The sequence below is a fragment of the Gymnoscopelus microlampas genome, assembly GCF_963454915.1.
Source record: "Gymnoscopelus microlampas genome assembly, chromosome: 9".
Lineage (NCBI taxonomy): Eukaryota > Metazoa > Chordata > Actinopteri > Myctophiformes > Myctophidae > Gymnoscopelus > Gymnoscopelus microlampas.
This window is the reverse complement of record NC_139946.1, coordinates 11,767,762-11,784,082: the sequence shown is the minus strand read 5'-3', so window position 1 is coordinate 11,784,082 and position 16,321 is coordinate 11,767,762. Positions and strand designations below refer to the sequence as shown.

The 16,321-nt window shown below is 41.4% G+C and overlaps 1 protein-coding gene across 1 annotated transcript in view; it reads left to right on the top strand.

Annotated features, from left to right (window-relative positions):
* Window positions 1-16,321, top strand: part of celf5a (cugbp, Elav-like family member 5a) — a gene marked incomplete at both ends in the record, with an annotated part of 364,109 nt that overhangs the window by 276,847 nt on the left and 70,941 nt on the right. The window lies entirely within an intron of this gene.

The window sequence follows — 16,321 nt, the reverse complement described above, 5'->3', positions numbered from 1 at the left end:
TAGTAGTAGATTTAATGAGGTTTTAGGGAGAAAACTTTGTTGAGCAAATGAGATTTTAGGGTGATTTTTATGAATAACTTGGAGAGTATTATTGTGTGACTGCTTCTATGTTACACAGGCTAGCTTAAAGGAATGAAGACAAAACGTGCAGCCTTTACGTTGTGTTCGACGCGTTGTGAGCTTGTAGATCGGCTATTATCAAATAAAACAGGGCTACAGTGGTTAATGTATGTTTTATAATGTAATATATTTACATCTGCAAAGTAACTAGTAACTAAAGTTTTCAAATAATTGTAGAGTAGAAGTAAAAGTATAGACAATTGGAAATACTCCGGTAAAGTAAAAGTAGCTCAAAATTGTACAGTACTTGAGTAAATGTACTTAGTTACTTCACACCACTGACAAAAATCGTAAGCTTTACATTGTCGTTGTTTTTTTCTCACCCACGTACATTAGTGTTGGTTACAAAAAAACTGAGCTCTACATTGTCATCGTTTTTTCCCCTCATCCATGTACATTAGAGAGCCAAGAGGAAAATAGCTTTCATTTCCCCATCTGATCATTTCCATATGGCTTTATATATATATATATATAACACCTTTCCCCGTGATCTAGAGTAGTATGATGTGTGCGCGGAGGGGGGGGAGGGTGCGGTCGGTAATTTTCAGGCTCTGAGAGGTGTAATGAGTCCTTGGGCTTTGCATAGGATCCCTTATCTGCCGTGACAAATAACTGTTGAGCAGCGGAGAAATAACAACAACAACAGATTGCCAAACGCGGAGAGAGCCAGAGCTTCATAATGCAACAAAATGAAATAGCTTTGAAGGGGCAGATGTTATAAACCACTCACTTAATTTGCTCCAGAACACTTTTCCTCCATCACATTAGTGCTGTTAAGCAGGATGGAGTGTGGTGGTGGTGGTAGCGACGGCGGGGAGAGGAGAGATGCAGCATCTCTCTCATCCTTCCCCGCGCTATATGGAAAACGAATCTTCTCACAAGAGGACCCCCCCCTCTCCCCCGTTCTCCCCCCCCCCAAGACTATTGTCGTCACTCATCAGTGGATGAACAACAATACAAACCTCTGGTGCTTCTAGACATCCTTGATAGCCATCTTAACCCATTAGAGACCGGCGGGAACGCATCTGTGTGTCATTTTTTTAGATTTCTTTGGCTATTCAAAAATAGCAGATATACAAGTGCCCCGAGTGCCGCGCTATGAGCTTGTAGATCTGCTATTTTTCAAATAAAATAAATAATATACATAATATGATATACGTTTTCAACTCAAATCTTTGCTTCTGGGCGTCCCTGAAACATAATATTTTGAGGGGGTCCTTGACATGAAAAAAGTGTTAGAACCACTGATATTATAGCAACATAAGTTATAACATTTTTTTAAACTGCTAGGATTTAGAAGACAGATTTGAGTTACAAATTTTCGCTTTAAAAATATATATATTCAAAGATTTGCACAAATGTTCAGGATTTTTTTCAAAAATAGCAGATCTACAAGTTCATTTGAGCTTGTAGATCTGCCATTTTTGAATAGCCCAAGGAAATCAAAAAAATGACACAGATCGATGCGTTCTTCCCGGTCTTAACGAGTTAAAAAAAAAAACGCCGCTGGGATGACTCCCACTGTCAGCCCACGTGTGTGTGAAGTGTACATTATGGTAATGCAACCATCAGGAAAAAATATTACATTCTTGATTTTTACTTAACCCCCTTCCCCACCTCATCCATCTGCGGCTCCTAGAGACAATTTAGACTCGTCCTTGGCTCAAAGGCAGCACTACTTGAAATGCCTTTTTTCCATTTGGCACACACACACACACACACACGTGCATGCATGCACACGCACACACACACACACATCAAAGAGACCAGGAGCTTATTTTCATGTATCTTGTGCCCCGAGGCTATGAGCTAGTTCTGAAGGCGGCTGTATTCCCTGTAAATAGTTTGCCTTTCTGTTCGGTGGATCCAGGCATAGCACCTGTCAAACAGAAAAGCTGTGGGCACGGGCCTCCGCGCTCTCCCATCGCCAGAGATAGGGGGGGGGGGGATCACTGTGCATAATAGACCTGCCGTTCGCTTTCCTTGACGTGCCGTAACGCTCCACAACAACAACTGTACTCGGTCCAACAAGACCCGCCGGGGCAAACAGGTGTCCAGACTCCAGAGCGGGCGTTGCTTTTTGCTTGTTGTTGCTTTGAAAGATCAAAACTTTCCCCCGATCTCCCGTTTGAAGGCGGCTGCCCTGTGATGTGCTCCAATAAGTTCTGAGCATTTTCTTTCACTTCTTCTTTATCTCAAAACCTGCATCTTGTTGTTGTGAGCGCATGAAAAAATAACACGTTTTTAATTTGAACAGGTGCCAGCAATCACTGCTCAATGCCCCTATACGTGCGTGTGGCGTTAATAAGACAGAACCACCTCCAACCGTAAGAGAAAGTGAAACTTGTGAAAAGTATTAACACATCGGGTGCCAGAGGTTTATTCAAATGTTATACGTTCAGTGCCTGCATTTCTTCCATCCACTTACGTTGATACGTTTCGTGCTGTAGAAGCCCCGACGCGGAAGTGCATGTAAACAGAGCGTGCGTGCGAGACGGCGGAGGGTCCCGACTAACGCCTGGAACAATAATATTTTTAACGTGATCCTCCATTGCAGAGTGATCGCCGATCGAAAAAAAAAAACGGCTCGCTTCCACCACGTTAAAAAGAAATGGAGATTTTAAGCTTTTAGTCAAGGAGTTAACATTGGAAAGGCCGACCGGAAGGATTTTTGACATGGATCCACATCCGGCCTATCCTTCTCAGAAACTCCTTGGATGATCCCAAAGTTTCGTTAGAGCGCCCCACGTGGGCCCCACGTGGGCCCCACGTATAAAAATAAAATTGGGTCAAAAACGGTCCGGACCGTTTTCGGCACTCCTCGTTTGGATTATGAAAAACGGTCCGGACCGTTTTTGGCACATTATGTGTTAAAGGAGTAGTTCACCCAAAAATGTACTTATTTTCTATACTCACCCCATGAGGCCTTGAATTCATGAAGTTGTTTTTGTCGCATTCCTGAGACGATAATTTGATTACCAGCGGAAAGAGATGCTAATGCCAATAATTGATGACCAGGTGTATCCGGTAGGAGACACAAAGAGTCTACTTTGTGTCTCCTACCGGATATACACCTGATCATCAATTCTTGGCTGAGGAATGCAACAAAAACTCAAGAAATCCATGAATTCAAGGCTTCATGGGGTGTGTAATTGATTGAAAATAAGGATTTTTTTTGGGGTGAACTACTCCTTTAAAGTTGGAGGAGAATTTTGTAGTCATAAGTGAAGTATTGATAAAGATTGCTATTTCCATTTGGCCAAAGGAGGGGTAGACCTTCATTAAAACACGCACATATTGATGCCAATACTTTTGTACTTTTACTCAAGTCATTTTTTATTCCGGACATTTATTTGTAACAGAGTACTTCTACATTGAAGTATTGATACTTTTACTTAAGTAAAACATTTGCAAGTACTTTTTTCCACCCCTGTTTTTTGTAACCAAAACTAATGGTGAAGACAGAGTGTGTTGTATGGTGAGGGGTTGGGGGGGGGGGGGGGGGCAGTATACTCGATCTGCATGCTTCCGGTGTGTAGGGCTTACCAATGCACGGTTAAAGGAAGAGAAACGTGACAGCGCCGTACCGTATAAGAGAGCGTTCCACAATCTCACCCACAGCCCTGGAAGGGGAAATGACAGGAAACTCAGGAAGCAACGCCAGCAGACAATCCCAGGAGGTCTTGAATGGCACACACACACACACACACACACACACACACACACACACACACACACACACACACACACACACACACACACACAACATCTGAAAAGACCTCACTTTTTGAAATAGGATGGTTACTAAACCACTGTAACCATGGCTGTTCAAGTGTCTGTGTCTCTGTGTGTGTGTGTGTGTGTGTGTGTGTGTGTGTGTGTGTGTGTGTGTGTGTGTGTGTGTGTGTGTGTGTGTGTGTGTGTGTGTGTGTGTGTGTGTGTGTGTGTGTGTGTGTGTGTGTGCGTGCGTGCGTGCGTGCGTGCGTGCGTGCGTGCGTGCGTGCGTGCGTGCGTGCGTGCGTGCGTGCGTGCGTGCGTGCGCGCGCGCCATCGGAGGAAGAAAAAAAAAAAGGGTGGGGGGAGAGATGAAAAATAACATTTCACAATCCCTGGACCTTGAAAGCTTTCTCTTCCCAGCAAGACGAAAAGGAAAAGTAAATTCGGAGACTTTCACGCTTCGATGGTTATTTCGCCGTTTTTTTTTTCATCGCTGTTCTGTGGTCACCGAATCCAGCCCCCCCCCCCCCCCCCACCACCCCCCCTCCCTCTGGCCTCTCTCTCTACGTTTTCTCCCAGGGACACTTTTATAACCCATTCAATCCGGGAACGCATCTCTGTCATTTTTAGGTTTCTTTGGGCTATTCGAAAATAGCAGATATACAAGCTCATAGTGCGGCACTCGGTGCCGCACTATGAGCTTGTAGATCTGCTATTTATTTATTTTTAAATCGTGGAAGATTTGTGCAAATCTTTGAATATATATGTAACGCCCGGGATTTCGAACCCGGGTCTCCCCACGTGGAAAGCCAACATCTTAACCACTAAGCCAAAGGGATATCCCCATCGCTTGGGGCGAGATATTAGACTTTCAGGCCATCAGGCTGAGGTAGTGAACCACTCTGTTACATATATACACATTTTTAATACAAATCTTTGCTTCTGGGGGATCCCTGGAACAAAGTATTTTGAGATGGGGGGACAAATACATATCAATTTGGGGGTCCAAAAAAGTTTGAGAACCACTTAAATATTGCAACATAAGTAAAAAAAAAAAAAAACAACTGTTAGGATTTAGAAGACATTTGTATAATCCCCCAGAAGCAAAGATTTGAGTTACAAATGTTCGCTTTAACAAAATATATATTTTCAAAGATTTGCATGAATCTTCGAAAAAAATTGCAGATCTGCAAGCTCATAGCACGGCACCGAGTGTATATCTGCTATTTTTTAATAGCCAATGAAATCTAAAAATGACACACAGATGCGTTCCCGGTCTTAGTGGGTTAAAGGCAAAAGGTCCCTTGACCTCCAACCACCGAGTATACACAACACATATCTGAAAGCTATATGTTTAGAGATGAAAGTGTAGAGAGGAGCCATATTCCATATTATAACAGGAGCCTTATATAAGGGGCCTTGTGGCACAGAAAGCGCCAGCCGTCCTCGTTCCTTTCCCTTGTGAACATTGCATGTTCTTTATCAAGAGCTGCCCCTTTGAACTTTGATAGATTTACACAGTAAGGTCAGAGATCATATAATGGCATTGGAGCCATTTTCCCTAATCAGAAAATTGGATCTGTAGCATAATTTCTTGCCCCAGGGTTGCTGCATGGTTTGAGGGTAAAGAACATACTGTATAAGACAGGTGTTATGCATTTTTGGTGCTTTATTTATCTATTCCTTTCATACCTAAAAGATTAAAATATTTTTGAACAGTTCTTAACACATTAAGACCTGAAGCCGATTCTACAAAATAATGTCTTCTAAATCCCAACAGTTTTCTGAAAAACATATGTTTCTATATCAGTGGTTCTCAAACTTTTTCATGTCAAGGACCCCCAAAATTATATGTATTTGGCCGCAGACCCCCATCTCAAAATATGTTGTTCCAGGGACCCCCAGAAGCAAAGATTTGAGTTCAAGATATTTGCTTTAAAATAATATATATATAAGATTTGCACACATTTTCACGATTTTTCAATAGCCAAAGTGTAAATTAATGCTTTTTTTTTTAGCTCAAATCAAAAAGTGACACAGATGCGTTCCCGGTCTTAAAGGGTTAATTTCAATAAATAGCTACAGTACTTAATATCAGTTATCTCTTAGAATTGAGTGCCATCACTCAATCTTCTATTTATTATAATGTCATTACATGATTAAAGCATACATTATTTCAGTCATACACAATCAAATACACTTCAGAAGGGTTCATTAAATATGCAGCGCTTGTATTTTCCATTACATCACAGTTTAGCATCATGGTAATGTACCATCAATCATTTTAGAGTGCCTGCCTGCAAACTTGCATCATATAAATGGTCTCTAAGATCACATTTTGCCATTTCCCCACCAAATGTGAATACGTTGAAAAAGAACAGAATCATTTTCCCCCCTCTGAGCAAAAACATTTCTTTCATAATACATACATCTCTCCTATTCAAATTCAGTTTGATGTTTTCTATTCTACTTGTTATATCCTTGTCAGAGAGAGAATACAGAATAATTGCCTTTTAATTACCCAACCCAGTTGCAACTGTGTATTGAAACATTTGTCACATTAGCGAGTGTGTTTTATTGTAAATGCCAGCACAAGACAATGTATACTTTATCCTAAGGGTATAAAACAACTCTCATTAAATCAGTTCAAGGTCATAGAGTATTATTATATGTTTGTATGTAAGAACACAATTAATGACAATGATTGACGGTTTCATATATTCTTTACTACAGTAATTACAAACTCCAGTCTGCTGGCATAATGACTGGAAACAAACGCTTATTGGTAAAAGTATCATATTTTCTTTCTAACAGAGCCTTGATTATTATTATCATATATTCTTCTTTTTAGGGCATTAGTAGTCATTAGTTAATGCACAAGCATCAATCTGGTTTTCCAGTGACTTGAACAGAGGTCTGGACACTGTAAACGTGCCATGTATGGAGAGGGAGTAGGCTATAGCTGCATACACATCAAAACAAGTTAATCGCATGAACAATGGATGCAAATGATCAATTCATTCATTAGTTGATGGTTGATAACCTTATCGATCGATAAATCGATTCATTGATAAGCAGAGTTTTTTAGGACCAAAAGGAAAATTCTTCCCCCGAAACCGAAAATTAGTGCAGGAGCATAATTGCCTTGATGTGTATAACATTAACGAGCATCAACGAGCATCAGCTGGACACAGACACACACACACATCCACCTCTGCAGTGCTCTATGGAGTCTGTCTCATTTCTCTCTTCCAAAAGCACTCGATTATAGATTCATCGTTAACATCCCATAGCATGAACCCTAGCTTCCCTTCAGCAAAAGTAGGCGAACATTAGGCGAGAATAGCAGATCTACAACGCCCACAACGCGTTGGTTCGCGTTGCATTGTGAGCTCATAGAACTGCTATTTATGCTATGTGATGTACAACAAGGTACAGTAAGTATAGGGTTTAAGTGGTTCACATGCTTTTCACTTCTTTTCTCACTATACAGTACCTCTCCACACACACTCAGCAGATATTGTAATAAAATAAAGTAATACGGTTCCACGAAGCAGTTGCATCTGATGAATCAAATCAGGGTAACATCTATGTACGTTATGCTGAGATGCATGAATAAATGAGCGAGTCCCAAGCTCAGCGTTAGGTAGGTGCCTCAACTCTTGTCAGGGAAAACATCTACATTTAAATTCTTTCTTCGCCGGTATACAAGAAAAAGCACTAAATGATGCATCCGTCTGTATATGGATTTTCTCTTTTTGGCTCTTTTTATTTTGTTGTGACTGAGACAGTAAAGCAGCACTTTTTTAGCTCAAGACCCAAAAGAGAAATTAAGACGTTTGTCCGGGACCCAAACTAGTGAAAATAGCAGATCTACAAGCTCACAACGCGGCCGGCGTGGGGGGGTGGGGGGGGGGGGGGGGGGGGGGGGGGGGGTCCCCAGCTAAATGATGGAGAGTTGGTAACCAAATGGACCCTTACGGGTCCATTTGGTTTGATTTTACACTCTCAAGAGTTAAATTATTGTTAAACATCTTGCATTACTTAATGTACTGTACAAGAAGTCTACACAATTAGAAGAATGTAGAAGAATTGTTATTTTGATCAACGTTTGCCTGTTATCTCTCCTATGATACCACCAATACCATCAATACAGCATAATACAAAAAATATTCTAATATTCAAAAAGTCTTGGGTCTGAGAGTCTAAAAAATCTCATCAAATGATGATGCATCCGTGGCTCAAATGCCAAATAAATAATGGACCTTGACGTGAAAAGGGACGAAAACCACTGCCTGTACAACATCGGCTAGTCGTTCTGAAGTATAAGTGCAGTCAGTATTTATCCGCACAGCACAGGCGGACACTCACAACTAAGCCCAGAGCCTAGGGAAGAAGGGGAAAAAAAACCCTGTCATGAAACTTTTATCCCGACTCCAGAGTATGATATGTACTGTGTCATGTCTAGCTGCCCTCTCTCCACACGGATATACCCCCCAATGTGCCCTTACTCACCTCGGTATTACACTAATATCTCACCCTGCTTTCCCCAAAGGTAAAATATCCCCACCAAGCTATCCAACAAAATATGACCCAATGTTCTCTCTCTCTGTAAAAGCGCCGGCTAACCCCTTGAGCTCACGAGGGAGGGCTATGGTGGTGGCAGGGAGAGAGAGAGGGAAGAGAAGGCTTTCATAAATGCATAGCGATACGGTCTAAAACCACAGGGGTGTGTGTAACCTTTTGCATTGGAGGACGGTGTTATTAGTGAAGCCAAAGTCAGAGCAGTCATTTAACTGTGGCCTGACAGTAACTGCTATTCCCATTAGTTGCTACAGTATTCCGTCTGCTGAAAATGTAGAGGGGTGTGTGTGTGTGTGCGTGTGTGTGTGTGTGTGTGTGTGTGTGTGTGTGTGTGTGGGGGGGGGGGTTGGATAAATGCCACCAGAAGAAGAAATAATAGTGCCGTGCTTTTTCCTACAATTTCCAATTCAATTTCCTCTCACTGACCTGCAGTAACTAGAGAAATCAATGCAGCCCAGGAGTCAGGAAAAAAAAATATTCTGAATGCAGGGATGGCTACAGCCTCTTTTTGTGTGTGTGTGTGTGTGTGTGTGTGTGTGTGTGTGTGTGTGTGTGTGTGTGTGTGTGTGTGTGTGTGTGTGTGTGTGTGTGTGTGTGTGTGTGTGTGTGTGTGTGTGTGTGTGTGTGTGTGTGTGTGTGTGTGTGTGTTGTTGTAAAAGGCAAAGCCTATCCATCACTAGTGATGTCGACACAACAATCTTTTGGCTGTCCTGGGCGTGGACACGCCCCTCTCTCTCGGGGCCTTAAATGAGATCCTTGATCAAGAAGTTTTTAGCTGGGATTAAAACAGGTGCTTCCTTTTGAACACCGGGGCACCTTTAGCCCATTAAGACCGGGAAAGCATCTGTGTCGTTTTAGATTTCAGCGTTGGCGCCTTATTCAAAAATAGCAGATATACAGTACAAGAGCTTGTAGATCCGCTATTTTTGAAAAGAAATCGTGAAAATGTGTGCAAATCTTTGAATATATGTATACATTTTAACTTCTGGGGGTCCCTGGAACACAATATTTTCAGATGGGGGGGTCCGCGGACAAATACATATAATTTTGGGGGTCCTTTACATGAAAAAAGTTTGAGAACCACTGATATTATAGAGCATAGATATTCAACTGGCGGCCCGCGGGCCACGTGCGGCCCGCGAGGAGCTTCCTTGTGGCCCCTGGCCATATTCAAAAAAAAAAAAAAAAAAAAAAAGATTTTTTTTTTTTTTTTTTTTTTTTTAAATTTTCATAATTATTATTTATTTTAACTTTGATTTATGTTATCAAAGTTAAAACAGCACAAATTATTTATCCTTCATTAGTTCTTGAAAGGCCATCTTTCATTGGAACTTAACTTAGAACCTTAAATAGAACCGAATTAGACCGAATTAGACCCGAAAAACGGTTGATTTATTTTGGTCAAATAGAACCGAATTAGATCCGAATTAGACCGAATTAGACCCGAATTAGACCCGAAAAATTTCGCGCGCGTGCAAATTGTGTGCGCACATGCACGCGCGCTGCGCGCGCGTGCATTTGCGCTGTGTGGCCCCCGACTCCAAGTTATTTTACAGTTGTGGCCCCCTGCCTAATCTAGTTGAATACCCCTGTTATAGAGCAACATACTGTACGTTTTTTTTCTTTTTTTAAAAACAGTTTTAGAAAACATTTGTAGAATCCCCCCAGAAGCAAAGATTTGAGTTAAAAAAAAGCTTGTACATCTGCTATTTTTGAACATTTTAGAAACATCTTGAAAGTGTTGAGAACTAGTGATTTAGAAGGCATTTGTAGGATCGCTCTCGGGTCTTAACGGGTTAGACAGGAGAGATGTGTTCCAGTCAGAGTTATATATCCATGCACCTTCACTCCATAAGACATCAAAGACAAAAGGCTAATGGAGAGAAGAGACAAGAGGCGAGAGAAAAGGCTACGTTCTCCATGGCAGCTGCTGTCCTGCCCTCTGGGCCTGTCAGAGCATCACCTCTGAACTCACTGACACATGAGGAAGGAGAGGTCACTTCCTCTTTGGATATATAAGCAAATGAACAAAGGCTTTTGCTACGGTGGTTCTCAAAGTGGGGTCCGGGGACCCCCAGGGGTCCTTGAGGGGCTTCCAGGGGGTCCCTATGCAGATAAATGATGGATAGTTATGAACCAAATGGACCCTTTTGTGGCTGTGACTCTGAGAGTGTACAAATGGACCCATGTTTGCGGGGGAAAAAAACAGTACTGGGTTTGGTGATGCTCTATTGTCTGAAACCTTTGTTTGTGTTCGTTTTCGTGCTAAAAGAGTGGCTTTGAGAGCTGTTTCACCATACAAGTCAAAGTCAGTGAGGAGCATGTTTTGAATTATCTATTTTAATTATCAAAGACCTGAGTCATTGAAAGACTTCATCTAGAGGCACTGTAACATGGAGCTATAGTTCTGTAGCTTAATGCTGCATTAGGGATGTGACACCAAAAAAAAACATTTCTTGACCTTCAGAAGATTTTCTGATGAACATATCCAGATTAAACATCATTGTGATGCGGTGATGCTCATCACTGTTTGTCTAAAAGGCTTTCAAATCACTAGTGCATATTATTTAACATCATTTTAGTCTTTCCAAAAAGTGTACTTGTGGAAAAGTGAAAGCGGAGTTTTGAAAATGAAAAAATCTATTTAAAAAGAAAAACATGAATAAGAATGTGTTTGCTACATATCCTTGAATAAAAATGTCACATTCTGTCTCAGTTGTCCCATGGGTTGTTTTAATAAGCACTAAAGTATTGAATTATATGAATTAATTAAAGTCCAGGGAAATATTTTGTCTTTTGTCTGTTTATAGAACACGATATTCATCGTACTTCATTGAGGATTTACAGAAACTAAACAGCACCGATACAATTTTAAACTTAATGGCCTATTCTCTGCTGAACATATGAAATATGCATTGTTGTGTCTAGGAATCATAAACAGCATTGCATTTTAGCCTATATTTTATTCACGACGCAGAAAGTCAAGTGCAGACGTCAGAACTTAACTATGAATTATTAACAGCAAAATATTCTTCGATCAATCTTTATTGTAATGAGCAATGATGAATATGTACTGAGATGCAACCTGCGTTCAATAAATCATGATCAAGTCAAAGTAACTGAATACAGTAATACAGTACTCTTTTATAACAATCTTTTTGAGTAAACCAGGAAGCTAAGACTTTTGGCATGCAGATGTCATACGGTATATATAGGCTACTGTATGTATGTAGATATTATATAGTTTTGATTTATCTTGAACATCTTCTAGACCAGGGCTACTCAACTTAAGATGGCTCAGGAGCCACTCAGAAAAATATCCAAAGTCCAAGGGCCGCAACCTAAAAATGTCGATCCTATTTTAGATTTTTTTTTATTTTGTAACACACTACACATTGTTATAAGAAAATGGGGGTCATCCCTATGTTCCCCGGGTTCTATGTTCCCCCAAAATGTACATTTTGACATCATATTTGTTTCACTGTACCTGTTTATTTTGTGTGTATGTCCAGTGGCGGCAGTTCAGCAAAAGCTAAGGTACGGCAAGGTTAGGGTTGCCCACTTCCAAGGTGTCCCTTATTCGACTGGGCGCGGGTAGGGTTAAACTCCAATCCCTGAGCGATCCCAGATGGAGGCTGTATTGTGAACTTGTGAACCTATGTGGCAGAGTCAGGTTGGGAATCCATAGCCAAATACATATTAATTTTGGTGGTCCTTGAAATGGAAAGAGTTTGAGAACCACCGATGTATTTTACATTATTCATTTTGTGGTCCTTGAAATGGAAAAAAGTTTTGAGAACCACTGGTAATTTACACATTCATCCGACTCACTCCTCTGTCTCATTATGAATGCATGTTTTGTTCTGTTCTCAGTTAGCAGTATTAACTCTGGGAATGGAGGTCAACATGATGGCCCCCACTTGTCCTTGTTGTGCTGAGGCTCAGACATTAATTATCCTAACTGTTAACCCAGTCAATCCGGGAAAACGCGTCTCTGTCATTTTTAGATTTCTTTGGCTATTCAAAAAAATAGCAGATCTACAAGCTTGTAGATCTGCAGATATACAAAGTTCATAGCGCGGCACTCGGTGCCGCACTATGAGCTTGTAGATCTGCTATTTTTGAATAGCCCAAAGAAATCTAAAAACGACAGAGATGACAGCGCTGCCGGAATGAACGGGTTAAACATCCGTAACCCCGCGTATGCCACAATGCACAAAAAGACTGACACACATTAATGTGTTCCTTAAAAGCGGCAAATTGTTTTTGCATGACTTAACTCCGGGAAAGCAACACTGTAGCTCTAGGCTCTCTACAGTGGCTCTAAAGACACTGTAGCTTGTAGCTGGAAAGACAAAAATGCACTTGGTTTGCATTATCAGATATTATGGCTTATGAGGAAAATGTCACTGATTGCAAGAAGTTTAAGGAAAAAAGGGTGTTGTCAATAAATGGCCCAGAGTACAGCAAGAATAACGGAGCAGAAGTTAATGTCAGAAACACTGTCAGGTTTGTGAGATAGGAGGGTTTTGTCACCGGACGTAAACACAGTCCAGTGTTATGGTGCGTTCACACGGGCAGATTAAAAGATACATGCTACCATTCATTTTCAATGGAAACCAGCGACATGAACATACAAAGATACAGCCGACGTTTGTAGCTGTAGCTATAGCGACAAAGATACAAATTCAAGTTGAGCAGGGTTCAACTTCCAGACACAAAGATACAAAGTTACAACTGTAGCGCCGATGTCCGCACGTTTGATGACGTCAGCGACCGCGTTGAGCAACACAGATACAAAGCGACACAGTGACAAAGATGCGGTGTATTTTAGTATCTTTGTATCTTTTAATCTGCCCGTGTGAACGCACCATGAGTCCTTGTGGTTGGCCAATAATTGTTGACTTCTGCATTGGTAAATGGCCTGCATTTATACCGCTGCTGTCGGGCAGAAACCTCTTATCTCCCTAGTTAAACTTTTAACGCCCTACTTGGTCATACTACAGCGTCAAACAAAAGCATCGAAAGTAGCAGATCCACAAGCTCGAACGCTTGTCGATCTGCTACTTTTGTTATGTTTTGAATTAGAATCCTGAAAAGTAACAGTTTTGGACATATGAGGTTTTCCACCTCGACAGAGACGATTTATAGTTCCTTTGTTCAGAGCGCTTTACAATGTGCGTTACATCCACCCATTCACACACACATACACACCCATTCACACACACACACACACACACACACATTCACACACCGACAGCCGAGGAAGTGTCTAGCTCAAGGACACATCGACACAAAGCCAGGAGGGAGCCGGGGATCGAACCCCAGATAGCCGCTCTACCTCCTGAGCCAGGGCCACCCCCACATTGTGACAAGGAGCCATAATCATTGTCTTGACCTTGTTCTTTAGACCTTGCAGGTCATAGTGGTGGTTTGAAAATGGAGCATGCTGCAGACAACAAGCTTCAATCTTTTTATATTAAAAGATTAATACATAAAAAAATAGAGAAAATAGCAGATCTGCATCGTGATGCATTGTGAGTTTGTAGATCTGCTATTTGCGCTATTCATCATACGATAATGTGATAGGCCGTAAGTGGTTAACGAGCACAATTACCATGCCAGAAAGATAGCCACTCTAGAAAACCTGAAGTATGTTGGTTTCTGGGATCATTGACAATGACAATGATCCCAGAACAATGACGACATGGACAAAGTAATATGCACACTGATTCCATTGCCACATCATTGATGAAGATAGTCCAACTGCCGTGAGGATATCGCTAAACATGTAATCTAACTATAAATCAATGCATCGCGACGCATTGTGAGCTTGTGGATCTGCTATTTTCAAATGGCCAAATTGAATATAGGGCTGAAGTGGTTAATGTATGTTTTGTAATAATAATCAAATTAAAAGTACAATATTTGCCTCTGAGAGGTAGTGGAGTAAAAGTAAAAGTATTGGAAATTGGAAATACTCAAGTAAAGTACAAATACCTCAACATTTTACTTAAGTACAGTACTTAAGTAAATGTACTTAGTTACTTTCCACCACTGCCCTACCTACAGTACCCTAGAGTATACCGCTTTGGCCCGAGGGAGTTCTTTCTGGGAGCACAACATGCAGGATGTATCCGTATCCGCTGATTCTCTCTGGACCGGATCAGAACACTGCAAAACAAGTTGATCCCAGTCTACCAAAGAACAGGCTTGCTTTCCTCATCCATCTTCTTTCCTTCTTGTGTTCAATAATCCAATCTTTTCTCTCCATCCTCTCATCCTACATTGTTGTATTTATGCGTCTCCTTCACTGAATCACTTATACAGAGTGTTCATTTCCACAGTGAGAGTGTAACAAATGTAGATGGATGGTATTGAACTGTAACTTTCCTCTTCTACCCCGGATTTGAACCCGGTTTCCTGCGCAAGTGCTGACATTTTTTACCATTGAGCTAATAGAGCCTGCCTGCTTGCCGTCAGGGGATAAACTGTATCTTGACCATCAGGTCAAAATTTGTGTCAGATCCTGTGTCTAGGTGAGACATGACCTTTGACGCGATCTAAAATGTCTCAATAGAAGAGCAGGGAGAGAAAATACAACCATCCAGATTGTATGAGTTATGCAAGGGATAATGTACGGGTAGGTGGTCATTATTGAAAAATAAATCCTGACAGGGTGATTATCCCTGGATGGATATTCACCCTGACTACTTAATGAATAAATTGACCCAAAAGTAACAATAAAACAAAGTATTTCCTTGCTTACGGCAATGAAAGTATTCCATAAGCGTTGGGCTTGAAAAACATATTATTCCATACAATATTATTCCATACAAATAGTATTCCATAAGGTAACCGGAAGACTCGCCCCAAAACACGCTCGCCCACATTCTATATACCGCCGGATTTGCCTATAATACCGCCGGATTTGCCCCGGGGTGACTGTGTTTTGGGGCGAGCGTTTTGGTATTGTTGCCGTTGTTACCATTGTTGCCGTTGTTGTGCTACGGTCGCCCCAGTAAACAAGGAAGTGTAGTGGCTCAAATAGAATCACTTTTCGGTTATTGCATCGTCTATTTCTCACTTCAAATGTTTTCAAAAACATTCTTGAGACAGAGCAACGTTTAGTTGTAAATGACATGGTGTGTTTGTTTACGTGGTTGTCATGTTGGATACAGCATACAATCAAGCAGCGCAGGTTGATATGAGCAGGTGCTCTGAGTCCTTGATTAGACAGAGGTCTGTTATAGAGCTCATCGGTCATTCAAATTACATTGTATTCGTAATAAAAAAGTTGCAAAATGACATTTTCGTTAGAAATTACGTCATTTTTAGTCACACAGTGTATGACACAGTCGTGCGACAATACAAATTAGCCTTTTAATTAACAAGTGTGTGACAGTAAAGCCACCGCCTTTTTTTGAAACGACGAATTGACTGAAGTAATTTCAGATAATCCTCGGGCCACACCGAGCAGCGCTGACAGGGAGCAGCGCTGACAGGGCCAATTGATATTTGAAATGCAGACGGCCATCATCTCAGACTTTCTCCCAGTCGTTTCAGCACACCGGCCTTAAAGCCCACTAGAAAAGGTTGGGCATGGCACGGCTGATAAACAGCTGACTGAGCTCTGAGGAGATTAAAACTAGTTTCTACCTCTGTGTGTGTGTGTGTGTGTGTGTGTGTGTGTGTGTGTGTGTGTGTGTGTGTGTGTGTGTGTGTGTGTGTGTGTGTGTGTGTGTGTGTGTGTGTGTGTGTGTGTGTGTGTGTGTGTGTGTGTGTGTGTGTGTGTGTGTGTGTGGGGGCAGTCAGACCCACGTCTCTCTCTCTCACACACACACACATACGCACACACACTGACAATACAGTACCTTGAGCGGGCAGTGCTGAATGCATT